The 24,986-nt window shown below is 46.5% G+C and overlaps 1 long non-coding RNA gene across 1 annotated transcript in view; it reads left to right on the top strand.

The window, feature by feature from the left end:
- LOC137547142 (uncharacterized) overlaps positions 1-24,986 on the top strand; it is a 112,369-nt gene that overhangs the window by 10,742 nt on the left and 76,641 nt on the right. The gene's annotated exons all lie outside the window — the stretch shown is intronic.

Below are 24,986 nucleotides of genomic sequence, written 5' to 3'. Positions count from 1 at the left end.
GGATGGGGATGTTGTGGCCCAACAACTGGACACTGATGCGAAATGCATGCAGGGTCATGGAGCCCTTTGAGGAGGTGACCAAACTGGTGAGTCGCGCTGAGGGCACCATCAGCGACTTGATCCCCTACGCCTACTTCCTGGAGCGTGCCGTGCATAGAGTGGTGGATGCAGCTGTGGAGGAGCGTGAACGAGAACAGTTACAGCAGCAGGAGTCGTGGGAGCGATTTAAATCCAAACCCGATGTTTCCACAACACCTGCGGCAGCACAGAGGGGGGAGGAGGAGGAGGAAGAAGAGGAGTCGTGTGGGGAAGGAGAGGAGTCAGACTCTGATGATGGTGATGAGGAAGGTGTTTCTGTGGAGGAGGAAGAGGCGGCGGAAGAAGAACAACCGCCGCAGCCGTCACAGGGGGCTTCTGCTGCTCCACGTTCCCGTGGTATTGGTCGTGGCTGGAGGGAGGAAGAGGAGATGCGTCCCGTCACTGAGGAAGAGCAAGAGGAGATGGAGAGTACGTCTGCATCCAGCTTTGTGCAGATGGCCTCTTTCATGTTGTCCAGCCTGTTGAGGGACCCCCGTATCAAAAAACTCAAGGCAAATGACCTGTACTGGGTGGCCAAGCTACTAGACCCTCGGTACAGGCACAAAGTGGTGGACCTGTTACCAACTCAGCAAAAGGCGGAAAGGATGCAGCACTTGCAGAACAAGCTGTCGATGATGCTTTACAATGCGTTTAAGGGTGATGTGGCTGCACAACGCAATCAAGGTACCACTGGCAGTAACCCTCCTCCTCCCAAGTCCACGCAGGCAAGGACAGGACGCTCCAGCGATCTCAGGGTGATGTCGGACATGCAGACATTCTTTAGTCCAACTCCTCGCCATAGTCCTTCCGGATCCACCCTCCACCAACGCCTGGACCGGCAGGTAGCCGACTACCTGGCCTTGAGTGTGGATGTAGTCACTGCGGGCAGCGACGATGAACCCTTGGACTACTGGTTGCGCAGGCTTGACATGTGGCCAGAGCTGTCCCAATTTGCCATACAACTTCTCTCTTGCCCTGCCGCAAGCGTCCTATCAGAAAGGACCTTCAGTGCAGCTGGAGGCATAGTCACTGAGAAGAGAAGTCGCCTAAGTCACGACAGTGTTCAGTACCTGACCTTTATCAAAATGAATGAGGAATGGATCACGGAGGGCTACTGCACGACCTAAGACTAAGTCAGTCCCCACACACAGCATCTCTGCCTGCAGGCCGCTTGCCTTCTCCGAAACCACCAACAGGGTCCAGGACTCTAGGCGGATTCCTGAATTTTTAAGGCCGCTGCTAGCACTAATTTTTCTGGTGCGTGTACATGCCTGCCTAATATTTCTGACTGCACTGCGGGCGGCTGCAAAAAAAAAAAAAAAAAGGCATGTACATGTGCCCATCCCCCTTCGTGGTCATTACCTTGCCGCGGTGAAGGGGCTTGCGTATCACAATGAAGCAATGACCGCCGGCTATATGAGTGTCTCGGGTGGGGGTGGGACACAAAAGATAATAAGGTTGTTGCTTCATTGTGGTCAGACCAAATTTGATCAGCTGGACAGTCACTGTTGTTCTATCATTGAGCTACCACAGCCCGGCGACCATATGGGCTTGAAAACCGCCACGGCCTACACTCTCGCCACGATGCGCACCAGTCCAGCACGGCCGTCACTACGCAAACAGCTGTTTACACAGTTAGTTTGGTGTGCCAGTGTGAAGCAGAACTCTAATTACACTCCCTGATTGATGTAGAAAGATTGAGAAATTTGGAGGATGTTAGGATTGAGGGGGGTGATATTCTCGTGGGGATAGATGTAGAGAGCTTATATACGTCTATTCCCCACGAGATAGGTTTGGCGGCCCTGGATTTCTTTTTACAGGATGCCCACCCTGATTTGGTCGCCCACAATGAATTTATCTCCCGGGCGATGCGATATATATTGGAGCACAATTGTTTTCTGTTTGGCGGCTCCCACTATAGGCAGGTGCGTGGCACGTCGATGGGCGCGGCATGCGCACCTGCCTATGCCTGTTTACATCTGGGCCTGTGGGAACGCCAGGACGTTTATCCTATGGAGATGTTTGAACGTTACGTCCGGGTATGGCTTAGATACATGGATGACGTGTTGGTGGTGTGGAGTGGAGGTGAGGAGAGGTTGGAGATGTTCATTGATTTGTTGAACCAGAACCAGAGAAATATTAACCTTACCTATACATGTAGCCGTTTGGGTATTTCCTTTTTGGATTTGTGGATCTGGATGGAAGGGGAAAGCCTGGTTACCAGGACCTTCCGCAAACCAACGGCGGGAAATACTCTCCTCCACGCCACCAGCCACCATCCACGCAGCCTTAAGAATGGTATACCCACGGGCCAATTTTTGCGGATTCGCCGTAATTGCTCGCGGGATGATGATTTCGGGTTAGAGGCTAGACTTATGTACGACCGTTTCCGTGAAAGAGGGTATCGGCATGAAACCTTGTGCTCCAGTATCAATAGGGCCACTAACACACCCCGACAGAGTCTTCTTGAAGGTGGGGCAAAAAGCAGGGAGAGGTCTTCAGACGTCACCCGCTTTATTAGCCCCTTTAATGCCCAGTGGCATAAAATTCGGGAGATCTTGGATAGACATTGGGGCATTCTACTGACGGATCCTGAGTTGTTTAAAATAGTGGGTGAAAGACCTTTGATGGTGGCACGTAGGGCCCCAAACTTACGTGATACTTTGGTACACTCTCAGGTGACCATAAAAGGGCCTGACACCTGGTTAGGGAGTAGAATCCCGAATGGAATGTTTAGGTGTGGAGGGTGTTCAGTGTGTGCGTATGTGGATGTCACAAAGACCTTTCTGAACTCGGCAGGGGACAGGGAGTGGGAAATTAGAAGCTTTATCAATTGTAAATCTGAATGGGTGGTGTACCAGCTCACCTGTCCATGCAAAAGGATATATGTAGGTATGACCACAAAAGCGTTGAAGAAACGCATTGGACAACACTTAAGTGACATCAGGTGTGGAAAGCAAAAGAATGGGGAATATAGAAGTACGGTAGCGGAGCATTTTGGAGTGGCGCATAAAAGTAATCCCACTGGTCTTAGATTTAGGGGCATTTACAGACTACCTGATAAAGGAAGAGGAGGTGATAGAGAGAAGAACCTCCTGCAAAAAGAGAGTCGCTGGATATATACACTGAACTCATTAGAACCTGTTGGCCTCAATAGTGAATTGGATTTCGCACCGTTTCTATGAATTCTCCACAAACCTTCCACAAAAATCTCTCATTAAAACCTTTACAAACTTTTACAAACTCCTGTATTGGACTATGTATGGAAAAGTTATGTGGGACAATGCTTACCCTTAAGGGAGGGAGATATATATATATATATCTGGTGGAGCTGTTGTGGTTTTCTCCTTTCCCTATTTATCTCCTTTTGCCCCCGCCTGAGGGTGAGGGGGATTTGGTCGCATCCAAGACGTGTGGGAATCCTGTGTTGTGCATACAAGTAATGAGGAGGTCTGCTGTATCTGGCAGCCGGAAGAGGCTGAGACAGGCAGAGGCAGGAAGAACCAGTTTGAAACGCATATATAAGGGGAAGTGCCTTATTTTGACCAGCTACACCCAGTTGAAGCCCGTAGAAGGCGGGCGCAACGCGTAGGTGGGCGGGGTCTCAACCCGCAATCTGTACTGGAGCTGCTTGGAGTGTCTTCAGCCGGGTACACCCTTGGTATTGCACGCGTGCCGCCGGAGTCCTGCCGACCGGAGACCTCTCTTTCACGGATTGAGGTCCGGCAAAGGAGTGAAGATTCCTGCTGTGCGCACAGCTATGCTTGGAGGAGGACATAGGGAGGAAGAGTGGTGAGTCCCGCGATGTGGGTGAAGATTATCACTTACCCTATGCTGTTATCCCAGGAGCCATTGTTGTTGTTCACCCCGGTTTAGTAGTCTGACACTTTCCGGACAGCCTGCATCTCCACTCCGCTTGCTTCTTTCCCTGCAGGGTAGAACCCCGAATCCTTGTCCTGGTACCGGTACCCCTGTATGGATGGACTGAGTGAGTGTGTTTGCGGCTTGTCTGGGCACGGAGCGCTCCAGTTGTTTTAATTGGCTTATCCCAGTGTGTGTTTTCCAACAATAAAGTTTGTTATACTTTTGCAGCCTGCTGAGTGATGGAACATTTTTTTCATTTTTATTAATTTGGCACTGTTGTGACGTCATTCCTGCTTTGCAGTTTGCAGGCTACACGACGAGGTTGAGTTTGTGCAGTCTTGGGTTTTCTACCCTGATTGATGTATACACATGCAAGATGTTTTAAAGCACTTTAGGCCTGCAATTTAGCATTCAATGTGATTTCTGCCCTTAAAACGCTGCTTTGCGTCACATCCAGATTTTTCCCCGGGACTTTGGGCATGTATCCCACTCCGCCATGCCCCCCTCCAGGTGTTAGACCCCTTGAAACATCTTTTCCATCACTTTTGTGGCCAGCATAATTTTTTCTATTTTTCAAAGTTCGCATCCCCATTGAAGTCTATTGCGGTTTGCGAGCCTTCCGCGAACGAAAATCGGAGGTTCGCGACATCTCTAATGATGGGAAGAGGTGATTTTAGGGAACGTTGTGTACAGAACAGAAGTTGTGGTTGGGATGGTAGTTGTGGTGGGGAAAGAGACCACAGAGGTTACAGTTTAGTTTCTTTCTGATGGTATCATAATTATCAGATCAGTTTCACTTCCTCCTTTCACAGTCTTCTTCCATAGAAACAAAACTTAAAAATATTCCTATTTGTTCTGACAAGATGCCAAAGTGACAACAAATTCTGTGGGATCTGTGCAAACTTTCCGCTGCCACACAAGCCTGGATATTCTAGTCGAATTAAACAAGTATTTTTGTATATCATTGGCAAAGCTTTCAAAGTAGGAACTTCCTAACATATCTCATTCTGTACTGAAACAGTATTTCTACACTGAAATTAATTGGATTAACAGAAAATACTATGCAGTGTGCATCATAACAACATCAGACACATGCATAAATCTGGGCACCTGAACAGAGACATGAAATCAGTACTTAGTGTAGCCTATTTTTGCAAATAGAACGGTGTCAAGACCCCTCCTATAGCCTTTGACGAGTGTGTGGATTCAGGATGGAGGTATTTGTGACCATTTCTCCCTACAGAACCTCTCCAGTTCAGATAAATTAGATGGCTCCCGAGCATGGACAGCCTGCTTCAAAGCATCCCATAGGTGTTTTAAGTTAGGGGACTGTGACAGCTATTCCAGAACTTTGTACTTCTCTCTCTGCATGATTGCCTTTGCAGATCTCGACCTGTGTTTTGGGTCATTGTCTTGATGGAGTATCTAACCCCTGCGCACCTTCAACTTTGTGACTGATGCTTGAACATTATCCAACAGAATTTGTTGATATTGGGTCTAATCCTGTGCTGGAAAAACTACAGCCCAGCCCATGTGCACTGTACATCCGGGCCGCCAATAGGCGGGCGATTCCTCTCCTCCCCTACTCCCTGCAGAGTCGCAAGTGGGTGATAATTAGGGGTTAAAACTCACCTGATCGCCGATTCCAGCGTCAAGTCTCCATGGCTACTGGGTGTCACATGACATACCGTCAGGACGTGTCAGCGTATTACACTTTTAGGAATGCAGGCAGTGGATCGCAGCATGCAGCGTGGTCCATGTAAAGTTTGCCCAGGCTTGGTCTAATCCATCAGACCCGTAACTTCCGCAAGGGGAACAGTCCCTGAACTAGCCCCACAGCATGATGGATCCGCCAACAGATTTGATACTACACTGTAGTAGCTGGTGTTTTTCTTGGAGTTCAGTGTTATTCCACCAAGCAAAGAGCTTTTTGCTGTGACCAAATAACTCGATTTTTGTCTCATCAGTCCAAAGCACTTTTTTCTAAAATGAATCTGGCTTTTCCTAATGAGCTTTACATACAAGCACATCTGTTTGTGACATGAGTGCAAAAGGAGCTTTTTTTCTCATCACCCCACCATACACATGTTGTTGTGCTAATTGTGCCAAATTGTAGAAAAATGCACAGATATACAATTTGCAACTAGATGTCCCTTCCTACTGATGTGGAATTCTTGCCTAAATTTGTATGGGGACTGTGCTAATTATATTTCTGTGATGATCACATGATCGTCAAAGCTGCGTTTTTTTAACATCTTCCCGTCTCCTTCCCTCCGCAGTGTTAGCGGGCAGCTGGTGCGGTTACTCGCTGTGCCTCTTGCCCGCGCAGATTGCACCACCAGCCCTGGTCTTCTCTGTCCACGGTACCAGGGGGCACGGCTGGATGATGTAATCAAGCTGCGCCCCGGTACTGTAGACAGAGAGGACTGGAAGTGGTGGTGCGATCTGCATGGGCGAGAGGCACATAAGTAACAGCACCGGCTGTCCGCTATCGCTGTGGAGGGAGGGGGAGGGGACGGGTTGGATCCTGTACTGCGGCACCTATACTGGCTATCCTGTACTGTGACACCTGTGCACCTATACTGGCTAACCTGTACTGTGGCACCTATACTGGCGGGGGGGGGGGGGGGGGGTTCAGGCCCGATGATGTGTGAGGGGCCACATGCAATGAATTTTCTCCTGAATTTTATCCTAAGAGATGATTTTTCATCTTGTATTTAAAATGATTTTTCACCACTTTGCAATTGAATAGGTATCAAAGAATAAGTGCTATCAAAAATTATTTTGCGTGTTTTCTTGCTTGCTGGCTTAAAGGGACACTGAAGCGAGTAAAAAACTCGCTTCTTCTCTTATATTCAGCAGGGGCATGTGTGCCCCTGCTAAACCGCCGCTATCCCGCCGCACAACGGGGATCCCTTACCCCCCAATTCCCCCCCTGCAAAATCTACGACCAACTTGGTCGTAGATTTTGCTGCTCCTAGAGGCAGGGCTAACGGCTGCAGCCCTGCCTTACAGCACGTCTATCAGCGGCGCATCGCCGCCTATCCCCCGCCCCTCTCAGTGAAGGAAGACTGAGAGGGGCGGGGGAGAGGCGGAGATACGCACTGACAGACGCGCGTGAGGCAGGGCTGCAGCCGTTAGCCCTGCCTCAATGCGGAAGAGATCCCCGGGACTCCACGAGGGGATTTGGGGGGTAAGGGACCCCCGTTGTGCGGCGCGATAGTGGCGGTTTAGCAGGGGCACACATGCCCCTGCTGAATATAAGAGAAGAAGCGAGTTTTATACTCGCTTCAGATTCTCTTTAAGAGGCATTTTATTGACAAGTTGTGAAAATATCACCTAGGAAAAAACACTGGTGAAATAAGTAATTACATACGCGCCACTAGCGAGGTGATTTGTTCACACCTTGTCAATAAAATGACTTTTAAGCCACCAGCAAATGAGAAAATACTCAAATTATGATAGGACTTTTTCTCCTACTTTTTGGTACTTTTTAAAATACCTTTTCAGCATGTTGTAATTGAAAAAGAAGTTGAGAAATTATCTCTTAAAGAGACTCTGTAACAACAAAAACCTCCCCTGGGGGGTACTCACCTCGGGTGGGGGAAGCCTCCGGATCCTAATGAGGCTTCCCACGCCGTCCTCTGTCCCACGGGGGTCTCGCTGCAGCCCTCCGAACAGCCGGCGACAGAGCCGACTGTAGCTTCAATATTTACCTTTGCTGGCTCCAGCGGGGGCGCTGTGGCTGCTTTCGGCACGGAAATAGACGGAAATACCCGATCTCCATCGGGTCCGCTCTACTGCGCAGGCGCCGGAAACTTGCGCCTGCACAGTAGAGCAGACCCGACGGCGATCGGGTATTTCCGCCTACTTCGGAGCCGACAGCCGTCAGAGCGCCTGCGCAGGAGCCAGTAAGGTAAATATTACGTCACCGCTGCACGGAGGGCTGCAGCGAGACCCCTGACGGATGGAGGACGGCGTGGGAAGCCTCATTAGGATCCGGAGGCTTCCCCCACCCGAGGTGAGTACCCCCCAGGGGACGTTTTGTCGTTACAGTTCCTCTTTAAGAGTAAACTCAGGAGTAAAAGTTAATTGCATATGGGCCATAGAATCCAAGCTAATCTCCGCAATGAGGACACTTAACCTCCTTAGTGACCTGTGGTAGCCGCCAGGAGGTCATTGCAACGGGATTTGTAACTCGCACCCCCCCCCAGGATCCAGATGCCAGCAGCCATGCTCCTTCTTGTCCTCGGAGGCTCTGGATCCCACTGGTGAGATCGTCGTCTGTTGTATAGAGTTACAACGCCCCCCGGAGGACAGACAGAGAACTGCAGCACTAGATTCCAGGGAGGTGAGTAAGTGCAGTGGCTGCTGCAGGCCTTTGGGGCATGATTTTTTTCTTGCTTTTAGGGTCTAAAAGCTAATTGAAAAATTCTACCACTTTTAGACCCTAAAATCAGGAAAAAATCATAAAGGATATATCCCGCATTTAAAAGAAAATCAGATTTACTTACCTGGGGTTTCTTCCAGCCCCTGGAAGCCTACGTGTCCCTTGCCACAGCTCTGCTCTCAGATCTGACCAGGGTGGCAGTCCCTGCATGCGCACGGCTGCTCCACTGGTGGTCCCATCACCAGGAGCACGAGCGGCATGTAGCATATGGGGGGGGGGGGGTGACGCAAATGCAGAAGATGGATGGGCACCTTGGAGTGCATCAGCAGACAGGTAAAGGATAGAGGCACAGACAGGGGGCACATTTACATTTAGGGGGACAGCATCGGGGGTTTCATCCTGTTTACCGCCCTTGCAACTACTGCATGCCTTTACCACGCAACCGATCGACCACGTCGCCCCGTAATTGGTTGAATTGTCGATTGGCCATGCTTGTGGCGGCATCAATTTGCATCCGATTCGATAATAATCGAATCGTTTGGTCGATCAGCCACCAAATCACTAGATGTATGGCCGTATGGAGTATGGATCTGAAATGCAAATAATCTATGTGCCTAGTTATGTCCTAACTCGTTCACATCGGTGAAACAGCCAGTTGGCTAGAGAAAGTGTTGAACACTTTAGCTGCTGTAGCTTTAAAGGTAAAAACAAGCACAACATTTAAACATTTAAACCATATATGTTATTCCTAAATACCAAATCCAATGAAAATTAATAGAGTTCCCCTTTAACTGACATGAGCAACATGCACAATCTCTGTCCTGATCCTACAGACCTTACTCCACATATGAAAAGACAGAATATAAGGAAGAATCAGGCACTCACCTGTCTCTGTAATCGCAATGGCTCAGTCTTAGAAAGATATTATTATAAAGCTGGTGCTTTGTTCCCTCCCATTGTTCCAATCATTTCACCAGATGAGACTTTTAAAGAGAGATAGTCAGCATCTCATACATGAAAATACTTTGGTCAGTCACTGGTTACCTGGACAAACTTGGATAGGACTGTAACCTTCAAGCAGAACACCATGGTGGGTTATTTGATTGGACACTGAAAAAGAAAATCATTTGGAAGATTGCAATTGATATCTTTAACCACTTAAAGGGAACCTAAACTGAGAGGGATATGGATGTTTCCTTTTAAACAATACCAATTGCCTGGCAGTACTGCTGATCTCTTTAGCTGCAGTTTTGGGGTGGGGGGGTTAATCACACACTTGAAAGCATGCAGCTAAAGCGGTCTAAATTGAGTCAGAGCACCTGAACTGCATGCTTGTTGAGGGGCTGTGGCTAAAAGTATTAGACACAGGATCAACAGGAGAGTCAGGCAACTGGTATTATTGTAAAAGAAAAAATACATATCCATCTCAGTTTAGGTTCCCTTTAATGACTATAGCCTGCCCCTCCCGAACCAACCAATCCCCCTCGGCCCACCCCAAGTGACCGGGTTAATTTTTTTTTTTTAATAGCTCGCTGCAGAGCCATGCAACTTAGCACACAGTTGGATCCCCCCTTCTCTGCCCAGCAACAGAGGTTTGTGTTGGTGGGCTCTGATCGCTGCTGCAGTCTTGTTTTTTTTAATTTAATTTAACTGTAATTTAAAAAAAAAAAAAGGAAAAATTTACTATTATTTTTTCACCCTCCCCCCGACAGCCAATCCCGGTGATCGTCTCTCATAGGCATTAGAGATGACCCGAACCTCTGATTTGGTTTGCGCAAACTTTCACGAACCGCAGTAGACTTCAATGGGGAGACGAACTTTGAAAACTAGAAACATTTATGTTGGCCACAAAAGTGATGGAAAAGATGTTTCAAGGGGTCTAACACCTGAAGGGGGGGGGAGGCTGGTTTGGGCATGTCAGAGTGGGATACACGCCAAAAGTCCCGGGGATAAATCTGGATTGGACGCAAAGCACCATTTTAAGGGCAGAAATCACATTGAATGCTAAATTGCAGGCCTAAAGTGCTTTAAAACATCTTGCATCTGTATACATCAATCGGGGAGTGTAATTGGAGTACTGCTTCACACTGACACACCAGACTCACTGTGTAATGCACCGCAAATAGCTGTTTGTGTAGTGACGGCCGTGCTGGACTGGTGCGCACCATGACCAGAGTGCAGGCCGTGGCAGTTTTAAAGCCCATATGGTCGCCCGGCTGAGGGAGCTCAATGATAGAACAACAGTGACTGTTCAGCTGATCAAATTTTGTCTGTCCACATTGAAGCAACGACCTTATTATCTTTGGTGTGCCACCCCCGAGACATTCATATAGCCGGTGGTCATTGCTTCGTTGTGATACACAAGCCCCTTCACCGCGGCAAGAATTGACACATGTACACGCCTTTTGTTTTGTTGTTGCAGCTGCACTGCAGCCAGAAAAATTAGGCAGGCATGTACACGCACCAGAAAAAATTATTATAGCGGCCGCTGCTAGCAGCGGCCTTAAAAATTCAGGAATCCGCCTGGAGTCCTGGACCCTGTTGGTGGTGGCAGAGAAGGCAGTGAAGCGGCCTGCGGGCAGAGATGCTGTGTTGGGAGCGACTTAGTCTTGGGGTAGGCAGCCAGTCACACGGCGTGCAGGCAGAGATGCTGTGTGTGGGGACTGACTTTGTTTTCGGGCGGGCAGTAGCCCTCCGGGATCCATGCCTCATTCATTTTGATAAAGGTGAGGTACTGAACACTTTTGTGACTTAGGCAACTTCTCTTCTCAGTGACAATGCCTCCAGCTGCACTGAAGGTCCTTTCTGGCAGGACGCTTGAGGCAGGGCAAGAGAGAAGTTGTATGGCAAATTGTGACAGCTAAGGCCACAGGTCAAGCCTGCGCACCCAGTAGTCCAAGGGTTCATCGCTGCTCACAGTGTCTACATCCACACTTAAAGTGGACCCAAATTAAAAATACAAGATTTCAGAAATAAAATCTATTTTCTAAATTATAATAATAAATAGCAGCCTTTTTTCAGCTGCATGATGACAAATATAAAATATTTTACATTTATTGGAGGAACTCCTCCCTTCCTTTCAAATTGCCGACATTTTTCCGGCAAACTGGTGGAGTAGATGGTGTTTGGCAATGGAGGAATTGCTAATGGCTGCCACCTGTATAACCCTAGTTATGAAAAGAGAAGGGTGAAAAGCATGCACTGAAATGCTCATAGGTTTGAAGGAGTGTTTATTTATCTTTGTATGTGTCAGAGTGGTGCAACTAAATATTTTTTATTAAAAAAATGTTTGGTTTGGGTCCGCTTTAAGGCCAGGTAGTCGGCTACCTGCCGGTCCAGGTGTTGGTGGAGGGAGGATCCGGAAGGGCTAAGGCAAGGCGTTGGACTAAAGAATGTCCGCATGTTCGACATCACCATGAGATCGCTGGAGCGTCCTGTCCTTGCCTGCGTGAACATGGGAGAAGGATTACTGGCAGTGGTACCTTTATTGCGTTGTGCTGTGACATCACCCTTAAACGCATTGTAAAGCATAGTTGCCAGCTTGTTCTGCATGTGCTGCATCCTTTCTGCCTTCTGGTGAGTTGGTAACATGTCTGCCACTTTGTGCCTATTCCGAGGGTCTAGTAACGTGGCCACCCAGTACAGCTCATTCCCCTTGAGTTTTTTTATACAGAGGTCCCTCAACAGGCTGGACAGCATGAAAGACGCCATCTGCACAAAGTTGGATCCAGACGTACTATCCATCTCCTCTGGCTCTTCCTCAGTGACATCAGGCAAGTCCTCCTCCTCCCCCCAGCCACGAACAATACCACGGGAATGTCGAGCAGCACAAGCCCCCTGTGATGCCTGCTGCGGTTGTTCTTCTGCCGCCGCCGCTGCCTCCTCCTCCTCCCCCTTACAAAGAAGCACCTTCCTCATCATCCGAGTCTGACTCCTCTTCCCCACATGACTCTGCCTCCTCCTCCCCCCTCTGTGCTGCCGCAGGTGTTGAGGAAACATCGGATTCTGATGAAAATTGCTCCCACAACTGTTCCTGCCATAACTGTTCCGGTTCACGTTCCTCCACAGCTTGATCCATCACTCTACGCACGGCACGCTGCAGGAAGTAAGCGTACGAGATCAAGTCGCTGATGGTGCCTTCACTGCGACTCATCAGGTTGGTCACCTCCTCAAACAGCCGCATGAGCCTGCATGCATTTCGCATCAGTGTCCAGTTGTTGGGCCACAACATCCCCATCTCCCCAGATTGTGTCCTTTTACTCTAATTGTACAGGTACTGAGTGACGGCTTTCTCCTGGTCTAGCAGGCGAGAGAACATGACCAGGGTCGAATTCCAGCGAGTCGGGCTACCACATATCAAGCGCCTCACCAGCAAGTTGTTTCTCCGCTGAATGTCCACAAAGCGTGCCATGGCCGTGTAAGACCGCCTGAAATGCCCACACAACTTCCTGGCCTGCTTCAGGATGTCCTCTAAGCCTGGGTACTTTGACACAAATCTTTGAATGACTAGATTGAGCACATGTGCCATGCAGGGTACGTGTCAGCCTTCTCAAATTCAATGCGGAAAGGAGATTGCTGCCGTTGTCACACACCACGTTGCCGATCTCCAGCTGGTGCGGGGTCAGCCACTGATCCACCGGTTTGTTAGGAGCAGCCAGGAGAGCTGGTCCAGTGTGACTCTCCGCTTTGAGGCAAGACATGTCTAAGATGGTGCGACACCGTCGTAACTGGCATGCAGCATAGGCCCTGGGGAGATGGGGCTGTGTAGCTGGAGAGGAGATTGCAGCACCAGTAGAGTTGAACTGCTACTCAGCCAAGGAGGAGGAGGACAGCGAAGAGGTTGTAGCAGGAGGAGCGGAGGTGGCAGGAGGCCTGCCTGCAAGCCGTGGAGGTGTCACAAGTTGGTCCACTGCATAGCCACGTACTCCCTGCTTGCCATCGGTCACCAGGTTGATCTAATGGGCTGTGAAAGTTATGTACCTGCCCTGACCGTGCTTGGCAGACCAGGCATCCATGGGCAGGTGGACCCTTGACCCAACGTTGTGTGCCAGAGATGACACCACTTGCCTCTCAACTTCACGGTACAGTTTGGGTATCGCCTTTTTAGAGAAATAATTGCGGCCTGGTATATTCCACTGCAGTGTCCCAATGGCCACAAATTTATGGAAGGCCTCAGTCCACCAGCTTGTATGGTAACACAGCTCGTGAGCTAACGGTTCCGCCATGCCAGTTGTCAGACGCCGGGCAAGGGGTGACTAACAGAAATTGGCTTCTTCCACTCAAAGATTTCCTTCATGGACACCTGGCTGCTGTGGGTAGAGGAGCAGTAACCGCTCAAGGGCAGAGGCAGAGTGGAGGAGGGTGGCTGTGAAGGTGCAAGGGAGAAAGCGGCTGAAGATGCTGCACCTGGAGGAGGAAGAGGAGGAGGGTGGCTTTTCTTTTGTGTGCTGGTTTTGAGCAGGTGCTCTTCCCATTGCAGTTTGTGGTGCCTTTTCTCCATGTGCCTTCGTAAGGCACTTGTCCCTACGTGAGTGTTGGCCTTTCCACGGCTCAATTTTTGGAGGCAGAGAGAACAGATGGCATTGCTCCGATCTGAGGCAGACATATTAAAACATTTCCAAACCGCTGAGCCCCCCTGGGGTGATGGCACTATGGTGGCATCAGTAGCTGACGTTGAAGGGCATGTTGGCTGGCTGTACATAGGTGGCGATACATGGCGTCGGACACTGACATCAGCTGTTTCTTTTTTTTTGTTGTTATTAAATTTTCAAATATAAATCCACAATTTGTACACATCAGGTAGGTCATTGGTCTCGACGCAACAGGCGTCCGCTTAACTAATGTGAACAACTTCCCCAACCCATTCACCCCCCCCTCCCCCCGTCCACTCTCTGATCATGCTATTTCCGCCTAACGATTGTCTACCTCCTCAGACGATCCAATGGTTCCAGTCTCATCCACCGACCTATTGATTATACACCAAAGTCTCAATGGCCCAGCAATATGCGCTTTTAGGTACCATCTGGTATATTTGAAAGGCGTCACAATGTTACAAAGTTCCGTGGAAGTAAAGGTGTCCAATAAGTAAGGTTTCCATTTTTTAAAGAACTTCTTGGTGCCTTTCTCTTTGTTGAAAGTAGCACCCAATTTTTCCAGCATCATTAAATGTCTTAATTCTTCCTTCAATTCCCAGACACATGGTGGGGCAGGATAAATCCACCTGTTGTATATTACCTTTCTCGCCGCTACTAACAAAACATGGATCAACATGGAGATACTAATCGAGTTGTCATCTTTCTTAACCGAGTTAAATAGTAAAATCATAGGGTCTTTAGGTATTGTACATTTACCAAGTTTATTAGCATATCTTAATACTCTATCCCAGTAATCTTGTATTATCGGGCAGCTCCAAATACAGTGAAGCATATCAGCTAGCTCCAGTTTACACTTTGGGCAATGGTTAATGTATCCTGGTCTAGGCGTTCAATATTTTATATTAAAGTCGTATTTATCTTGGAAAATCATAAGTAAGTGAGATTCTCTCCATATTTCACTAACAATTGCTTGTCTGACACAATTATTACCTTCCAGGATTCTTTGCTCTAAATCTGGTACAGTAAAATATTTGTTCCATTTTGACATATTTCTGGCGGCCAGTTTCTGTGCTGCAAGACTAGTTAGTTCCCTTTGTATTTCTGATAATGATTTTCTGCCCCCTTCCGGTCTCAGAAATCTTTCAAAGGGAAGAATACGGGCTATAGTTGCTATTTCCCCTATGCGAGCCCTCACATAGGATCTCACCTGTCCATATGCCAAAAAATCCGACCTTGGGACACCATAACACGAGCCATCTCCAGGAAGGTCAACCATTTATGCTTCTTCAAGTCTAATAAATTACCCAATTTGGTAATACCTTGATCCGCCCACCTTACAAAATTTGTCTGAGTTAATCCTGGTTGAAACCCTGGATTACCTTCAAAAGGAATATACTTAGAAATTCTCCATGGTAGACCAAATCATTTTCTCACTTCCCTCCAAGCTATGAGGGTATCCCTATAAATTATGCTACGTTTTAGACGTAGGGGTAATGTGGCCCCAATTGGCATGGAGAAGACCTATCAGGTCTAAAGGCTCGGCTATATGTCGCTCCAAGGTCATGTTAGAAAATTCTTCTGTGCCCATAATCCAGTCCCGAGCATGCCTAAAGAGAAAAGCACCAGCTGTTTCTGACGACGAGCTCCCCCTGCTTCTTTTAGGAACTCGTCTTCTCCTACTCCTCTCTGACTCCCCCTCTGAACTGTCCCCTTGGTCATCTTGTCTCTTAGGAACCCATGTGATCCGTATCATAATCATCATCATAATAATCATCCTGCCCAGCTTCGCTTGCCTCAGACACCTCCAAAAATGCACTGACAGCAGGTACTTCATCATCCTCCTCCTCACACGTTACGCCCATAGTGTCGCCTAACTCAGACATATGAGGTGGTGTCACTTGCTTAGCGCCTTCATCTGGTTGTAACAATAATGGCTGTGAATCAGTTAATTCCCCACCAATTAACTCCTGCAAAGTGTCAAATGCAGCGGAAGTGGTGCTTGTAGTAGCGCTGGTGGCTGCGGAAGATGAGGTCTTCTGTGTTAAAACAACCATGTCCTGACAATCTTGGGAGTTGATGGGACTTGCCTTCTTCTGAGCACTGTACTTTGGGCCAGGGCAGCACGAAATCACATCAACAGGACCTCGCATAGACCTGCCGGGTGGCCTTCCTCTGGGTCTGCCTCTACCTTTTTTGTCCATTGTGTCGATATCGGGGGGATGAAGTGAAAGGTATGCACTGACTTGACTAATACAATGTGCAGTCACACAGGTGCAGTTAACAGGTATGCACGGAGTGGTATATCACACTGCGTTCACTCACGTAGGTAGGTGGGTGCACTGAGCACAACAGGTAAGTATATGCAGTGATGAGGTGTGTGCACTGAACACAGCAGGTAGGTATATGCAGTGATGGGTATTACACTGTGCACCTTTCACACACAGATAGGTAACGGACAGGCACAGTGACACTGCGTGCGCTCAACTCACGTAGGTAGGTGGGTGCACTGTGAACAACAGGTAGGTAGGTATATGCAGTACTGGGTATTACAATGTGCACCTGTCACACACAGACAGGTAGTCACTGAATGTGCTGGGCCTTGCAGTGGCACACACACAGTATGAATTATCAAGGCTGTCTATGCAACACAATGCATAATGCATGCAACCGCTGCAACACGGCTGGACGAATATATTCGTCCAGATTTCCTCTGAGTGGTGATTTTTGGACAAATATATTCCTCCAGATTGCCTTAAATGGTTAACATGTGGCAGTCAGGAGAGTTCCATTTTACATATTTTTTGGTCTTGTCCATGGCTACAGCAGTTTTGGAGTCAAGTCCACCAGATGGTCAAAAAGATCGTATGTTGTAAAATGTGGTTTCCTCCAGGGATATTCTAACTACACCTATCATTTAAGTCCTATAAGAAATCCATTTTGATACATTTAATTAGTACTCCCTGCTCTCTGATCCCTTTAAATTGGAAGTCTGCTTCGCCACCCACACTAAGGCCCAGTGCACACCAAAAACCTCTAGCAGTTCTGCAAAATGCTAGGTTTTAGAAGCAGATTTCAGAGCGATTCTAGGTATGTTTAGAGATGTTTTCTAAACATGCCTAGCATTTTTGGAGCGTTTTTTGTGTAGCAGATTACACATATTGTTACAGTAAAGCTGTTACTGAAAAGCTTCTGTAACAAAAACGCCTGGAAAATCGCTCTTATCTAGCGTTTTTCAGAGCGGTTTTCCACTTTCCTATACTTTAACATTGAGGCAGAATCGCCTCAGAAATCTAAAAAAAACTACTGCAGCCGAGTTTGCGTTTGTGGAAAAAAAACAACCCGCACTGGTGTGCACCATCCCATTCACTTAAATTAGCCAATCGGTTTTCCTCCTGCAAACGTTTTAAAAAACGCTCCAGAACCGCTCTGGTGTGCACCAGCCCTGACTGCTTGGTTTAAAAAGATGGATTACTATATGCTGATTTAGAAGAAGCAGCAGTGGCGTACTTACCATAAGGCAGCAGGTGCTTCCAGCCCCGGGTGTAGCCATGCCTAGGGGTGCAACGGCGGTGCTCAGCCACTGTGTTCCTCCACCTGGGACTTTTTTCATATTTCAGGCAAATAGCTGAAGGCAGTGCACAGGACTGTACTACTTCCTGCAATAGATGTGGCACCCTGCCCCCTTCCTGTCCCACAGGCAATGGCTATCATTCATGAAAGTGCTGTCGGTAAAATAAATCTGTGCGGGGAAACACCGCTGTCGGTATTTCAGCGTTCTGGGTGGTCATTCAGAAAAATGTTGCCTGTTGCGATAGGAGTGCGGAGATATCCCGCTGTAGGCTGTCGGTAGGCATGCGGAAACAGGAGAAGCTGGCCGAGTTCCTCCATGCGGTGTTCTCTCTGCTGCTGCTTGGGAGGTCTGTCCCATTCACTTACATATACTCCGCATGCCTATCGCTACATCCAGGGGAGCGGTAATCCCCGTCCGCATACCACCTGCGTTAGTTTTTATGAATTTACATTTTGTTACATTTCCGCATGGAATCACCGCACAATGCAGTAATTTATCGCTCTGCTTGGAAAAGTCCGTTTCGCATGCGGAAACAGCCTTTATGAATACAAATTTTGCTCAGTGCTCGGTAAAGTCGGCTGTTCTTAGCATTTCCGCATGCGGGAACACTTTATGAATGATAGCCAATGTGTCTCGTTCTCTACACACAGCCTGCAGTGAATGAATGTACAGAGCAGCAGGGTGAGTAGAGAGAATGGATTGCTCTGCTGCAGCCGGGACACTAGCAGGGAGCTGGAAGGATAAGATCTATGTTTCACTCTGCACAAAAGTTGGCTCTCATTATTAGCTATATGCACTGGCTGCTGTGATACCAAAGTACCCAGGACTATTGATTATTTATCCTGAGTAATTCATGAATACTGCAGGTCAGTCTGCTGTTGCGGAAGCCAGTGATACAACTGCTGACAGTGAATACCCTCTGCTTCCCCCCCCCCACACACACACACACACACACAAAGTGAAGTTATAAAGGAAATGTTCACCCTACCTCTCTATAGATTACATATTTATGTCACAGATTGACCTCACAATCTAATGCTATCTGAGTGATAGTCTAATGTCCCACCATATTATTTTTATGTATTTATATAGCATGGCCATCTTCTGCAGCACTGTGCAGAGTACAGAGTTTCATAACGGTTAGCTCCGTCCACATGCTGAAGACTCCTCTTCCCCCCAAATTCCTTCAAAATTTGCAGCAACATGCTCAGCGCCCCAAACTATGACCCCCCCCCCCCCCCATCTTAAAAATTGGTTGATTGTGTGTGTGTGTGTGTGTGTGTGTGTGGGGGGGGGGGGGGGGGGGGGTCTGTAAATAATCAGCACTGAGTGTCAAATTCCGTAGGTATGCTACTGAGAAGCAGTCTCCATCTTTCACGCTTTTCATTCCTGTCCTTTTCTCCCTTGGAGTCCAGGGTCTTTATACCTCTTTATGTCTTTAAACATACGTGCTGTGAATTGTTTGCAGTTTACTCATAAATGCTTTATGCTATGGTGACACTATTCATTGGGACTATATTGTATGATTGTTTGGACCTGGAAGGTCTTTTGTACAATGTTGTCAAATTTCTCATATGCAAAATAAAAACAATGTAATAGTTAAAAAAAATATATGGCTTAAGCAGGAAAATGTAAGTATTTCTGCCCATCATCTACCGAGTCCACACAAGATGTATCCTAAACCACATGGACTAGTATGAAGCTAGTTACGGCAAAATGGACGGATTTACGTGTCTAGTTTGCAGCTTGTTACGGCAAACAGGACATACAGGCACAGGGCCGGATTTACCATAAGGCACTGTAGGACTGTGCCTACAGGCGCCTAATGATGGAAAGGCGGCTCACTCTCCTACCAGTATGTCCTGATAGTGTAAATGAGGTTACTCACCCTGCTCTAAGCATTACACTGACGAGATCTCCCTTCAGTCAGGGGCACCTCTAGCTACTTAATACTGAGTGTAGTTCTTGCTACCTGATACTAAGGGACACCGGTAGCTACCTATGACAGGCAAGGGAAGTAAGAGAGACGTGACGGGGGGGGGGGGGGGGGGACGGCGTGTTAGCCAGCACACTTGTGGTGCAGTTTGGAGGTTTATAGGTTCCTGGTGGGCGAAGTCTAAGGTGCCAGGACATCTGTGCCTATAGGCTCTTCTTAGGTAAATCCAGGCCTGTACAGGCATGTTCTGTTAATCAGGGGTGGCAGTGATTGGTGAATGGGAACATGTGTTCCAAAAGCCATAGTGCCTGTGAATAAATGATCATGGCTTTAGCTCATTCATTAAAATGAAAGTAAAAAGTAAAGTAAAACCATTAACAAATACTTCTGGTGAACACAAGATAAGTTGTGCAATCACAAGTAGTGAACAAGTAAAATTAAAATACATCCCCTACAGGTAATGAACTCCCCCCCTCCAGTAAAAAGAAAAGCCAAAGTGACTGCATTTGAAACAAAATACATACTGTAAATAGTTTCCTTCCTTTTTACTACGTAGTGTCATGAGGATATCTTACTGTTATATTTGCAAATAAGGGTCTGTAATTTTTAATAGGGTACAGTGATAAACAAATATCTATACACCTTTATTTCCAAATAATATAATGTCGCCATACATTGTACTAGGAACATACATTAAATGTGATAGCCAATACAAATTGAATTTGTGGTTTAATCCACAGTAGCATTGTTTATTTTAAAACTATAATGGATGGAATGGGAGACATTTTTCCTTGTTTTTTTTCCCCTTTACAATGATTGAAAATAAAGTAATTACTAAAAACAAGTACCATATCACCTACAAAAAGACTAATTTATGTTGAAAAAAACAAGATATGATGTTGCAGCACATCAATAAAGTTTCACAAACAATGCCAGACCACCATTCTTTCCAGATTTTGATGATCGACTCCTAATTGTCCAGAGCACGCTGTGACCCAAGTAGTGGATGCCAGTTAACCTTGTCCTCCACCCTGCTTCTGTAGGGTCAGCTACTCGTTTCTTCTACACATGTTGCATTCAGGCCTTTTGAATGCCAATATGTTGGGTAACGTGCTGCATTTCATATAATGACTAATGTATGCTGCATTTCATATGTGGACTAATGTATGCTGCATTTCATATGTGGACTAATGTATGCTGCATTTCATATGTGGACTAATGTATGCTGCATTTCATATGTGGACTATTGTATGCTGCATATTATGAGGCCTAATGAGTGCTGCATTTCATACATAAGATTACGTGCGCTGCATTTCATATGTGGGGTAATGACTGCATATCTTACGTCACGTAATGTTTGCTGCATTTCATATGTGGGATTACATCTTTTGCATTTCATATCTGGAGTAGTGTTTGCTTCTTTTATGTGTGGTAATGGCTGCTGCATTTATTATTTGATGGTGGTATTATTTGCATTTAGTATTTTGCCTTTAGAATTGTCTGAATTCCTTGTGTCATTCCTCAGAGATTTTGGTTCCATACTGGCATAATAGCATCATACAGTTACATACTGCAAATTTATTGGTTGCACGTCTATGATGTTAACCACTTGAGGACCTAGGGCTTTCTACCCCTTAAGGACCGGCCACTTTTTTTCCATTCAGACCACTGCAGCTTTCACGGTTTATTGCTCACTCATACAACCTACCACCTAAATGAATTTTGGCTCCTTTTCTTGTCACTAATACAGCTTTCTTTTGGTGCTATTTGATTGCTCCTGCGATTTTTACTTTTTATTATATTCATCAAAAAAGACATGAATTTTGGCAAAAAAAATGATTTTTTTAACTTTCTGTGCTGACATTTTTCAAATAAAGTAAAATTTCTGTATACATGCAGCGCGAAAAATGTGGACAAACATGTTTTTGATAAAAAAAAAACCCATTCAGTGTATATTTATTGGTTTGGGTAAAAGTTATAGCGTTTACAAACTATGGTGCAAAAAGTGAATTTTCCCATTTTCAAGCATCTCTGACTTTTCTGACCCCCTGTCATGTTTCATGAGGGGCTAGAATTCCAGGATAGTATAAATACCCCCCAAATGACCCCATTTTGGAAAGAAGACATCCCAAAGTATTCACTGAGAGGCATAGTGAGTTCATAGAAGATATTATTTTTTGTCACAAGTAAGCGGAAAATGACACTTTGTGAGAAAAAAAAAAAAAAGTTTCCATTTCTTCTAACTTGCGACAAAAAAAATGAAATCTGCCACGGACTCACCATGCCCCTCTCTGAATACCTTGAAGGGTCTACTTTCCAAAATGGGATCATTTGTGGGGTGTGTTTACTGTCCTGACATTTTGGGGGGTGCTAAATTGTAAGCACCCCTGTAAAGCCTAAAGGTGCTCATTGGACTTTGGACCCCTTAGCGCAGTTAGGCTGCAAAAAAGTGCCACACATGTGGTATTGCCGTACTCAGGAGAAGTAGTATAATGTGTTTTGGGGTGTATTTTTACACATACCCATGCTGGGTGGGAGAAATATCTCTGTAAATGACAATTTGTTAATTTTTTTTACACACAATTGTCCATTTACAGAGATATTTCTCCCACTCAGCATGGGTATGTGTAAAAATACACCACAAAACACATTATACTACTTCTCCTGAGTACGGCGATACCACATGTGTGGCACTTTTTTGCACCCTAACTGCGCTAAAGGGCCCAAAGTCCAATGAGTACCTTTAGGATTTCACAGGTCATTTTGAGAAATTTCGTTTCAAGACTACTCCTCACGGTTTAGGGCCCCTAAAATGCCAGGGCAGTATAGGAACCCCACAAATGACCCCATTTTAGAAAGAAGACACCCCAAGGTATTCCGTTAGTAGTATGGCGAGTTCATAGAAGATTTTATTTTTTGTCACAAGTTAGCGGAAAATGACACTTTGTGAAAAAACACAATTAAAATCAATTTCCGCTAACTTTTGACAAAAAATAAAATCTTCTATGAACTCACCATACTCCTAACGGAATACCTTGGGGTGTCTTCTTTCTAAAATGGGGTCATTTGTGGGGTTCCTATACTGCCCTGGCATTTTAGGGGCCCTAAACCGTGAGGAGTAGTCTTGAAACGAAATTTCTCAAAATGACCTGTGAAATCCTAAAGGTACTCATTGGACTTTGGGCCCTTTAGCGCAGTTAGGGTGCAAAAAAGTGCCACACATGTGGTATCGCCATACTCGGGAGAAGTAGTACAATGTGTTTTGAGGTGTATTTTTACACATACCCATGCTGGGTGGGAGAAATACCTCTGTAAATGGACAATTGTGTGTAAAAAAATCAAAAGATTGTCATTTACAGAGGTATTTCTCCCACCCAGCATGGGTATGTGTAAAAATACACCCCAAAACACATTGTAGTACTTCTCCCGAGTACAGCGATACCACATGTGTGGCACTTTTTTGCACCCTAACTGCACTAAGGGGCATAAAGTCCAATGAGTACCTTTAGGATTTCACAGGTCATTTTTGTTTCAAGACTACTCCTCACGGTTTAGGGCCCCTAAAATGCCAGGGCAGTATAGGAACCCCACTAATGACCCCATTTTAGAAAGAAGAAACCCCAAGGTATTCCGTTAGGAGTATGGTGAGTTCATAGAAGTTTTTATTTTTTTGTCACAAGTTAGCGGAAATTGATTTTAATAGTTTTTTTTTTCACAAAGTGTCATTTTCCGCTAACTTGTGACAAAAAATAAAATCTTCTATGAACTCACCATACTCCGTACGGAATACCTTTGGGTGTCTTCTTTCTAGAATGGGGTCATTTGTGGGGTTCCTATACTGCCCTGGCATTTTAGGGGCCCTAAACCGTGAGGAGTAGTCTTGAAACCAAATGTCGCAAAATAACCTGTGAAATTCTAAAGGTACTCATTGGACTTTGGGCCCCTTAGCGTACTTAGGGTGTAAAAAAGTGCCACACATGTGGTACCGCTGTACTCAGGAGAAGTAGTATAATGCGTTTTGGGGTGTATTTTTACACATACCCATGCTAAGTGGGAGAAATATCTCTGTAAATGACAATTGTTTGATTTTTTTACACACAATTGTCCATTTACATAGAAATTTCTCCCACCCAGCATGGGTATGTGTAAAAATACACCCCAAAACACATTATACTACTTTTCCTGAGTACGGCGGTACCACGTGTGACACTTTTTTGCAGCCTAGGTGCGCTAAGGGGCCCAACGTCCTATTCACAGGTCATTTTGAAGCATTTGTTTTCTAGACTACTCCTCGCGGTTTAGGGCCCCTAAAATGCCAGGGCAGTATAGGAACCCCACAAGTGACCCCATTTTAGAAAGAAGACACCCCAAGGTATTCCGTACGGAGTATGGTGAGTTCATAGAAGATTTTATTTTTTGTCACAAGTTAGTGAAAAATGACACTTTGTGAAAAAAAACCAATAAAAATTAATTTCCGCTAACTTTTGACAAAAAATAAAATCTTCTATGAACTCGTCATACACCTAACAGAATACCTTGGGGTGTCTTTTTTCTAAAATGGGGTCACTTGTGGGGTTCCTATACCGCCCTGGCATTTTACAGGCCCAAAACCGTGAGTAGTCTGGAAACCAAATGTCTCAAAATGACTGTTCAGGGGTATAAGCATCTGCAAATTTTGATGACAGGTGGTCTATGAGGGGGCGAATTTTGTGGAACCGGTCATAAGCAGGGTGGCCTTTTAGATGACAGGTTGTATTGGGCCTGATCTGATGGATAGGAGTGCTAGGGGGGTGACAGGAGGTGATTGATGGGTGTTTCAGGGGGTGGTTAGAGGGGAAAATAGATGCAATCAATGCACTGGGGAGGTGATCGGAAGGGGGTCTGAGGGTTTGGCCGAGTGATCAGGAGCCCACACGGGGCAAATTGGGGCCTGATCTGATGGGTAGGTGTGCTAGGGGGTGACAGGAGGTGATTGATGGGTGTCTCAAGGTGTGATTAGAGGGGGGAATAGATGCAAGCAATGCACTGGCGAGGTGATCAGGGCTGGGGTCTGAGGGCATTCTGAGGGTGTGGGCGGGTGATTGAGTGCCCTAGGGGCAGATAGGGGTCTAATCTGATAGGTAGCAGTGACAGGGGGTGATTGATGGGTAATTAGTGGGTGTTTAGGGTAGAGAATAGATGGAAACACTGCGCTTGGGTGGTGATCTGATGTCGGATCTGCGGGCGATCTATTGGTGTGGGTGGGTGATCAGTTTGCCCGCAAGGGGCAGGTTAGGGGCTGATTGATGGGTGGCAGTGACAGCGGGTGATTGATGGGTGGCAGTGACAGGGGGTGATTGATGGGTGATTGACAGGTAATCAGTGGGTTATTACAGGGGAGAACAGATGTAAATATTGCACTGGCGAATTGATAAGGGGGGGTCTGAGGGCAATCTGAGCGTGTAGGCGGGCGATTGGGTGCCCGCAAGGGGCAGATTAGGGTCTGATCTGATGGGTAACAGTGACAGGTGGTGATAGGGGGTGATTGATGGGTGATTGATGGGTAATTAGTGA

This window comes from Hyperolius riggenbachi, chromosome 2 (genome assembly GCF_040937935.1).
Source record: "Hyperolius riggenbachi isolate aHypRig1 chromosome 2, aHypRig1.pri, whole genome shotgun sequence".
In the NCBI taxonomy this organism is placed as follows: domain Eukaryota; kingdom Metazoa; phylum Chordata; class Amphibia; order Anura; family Hyperoliidae; genus Hyperolius; species Hyperolius riggenbachi.
Note: the sequence above shows the minus strand (reverse complement) of the source record. Positions and strands in the feature narration are given on the sequence as shown.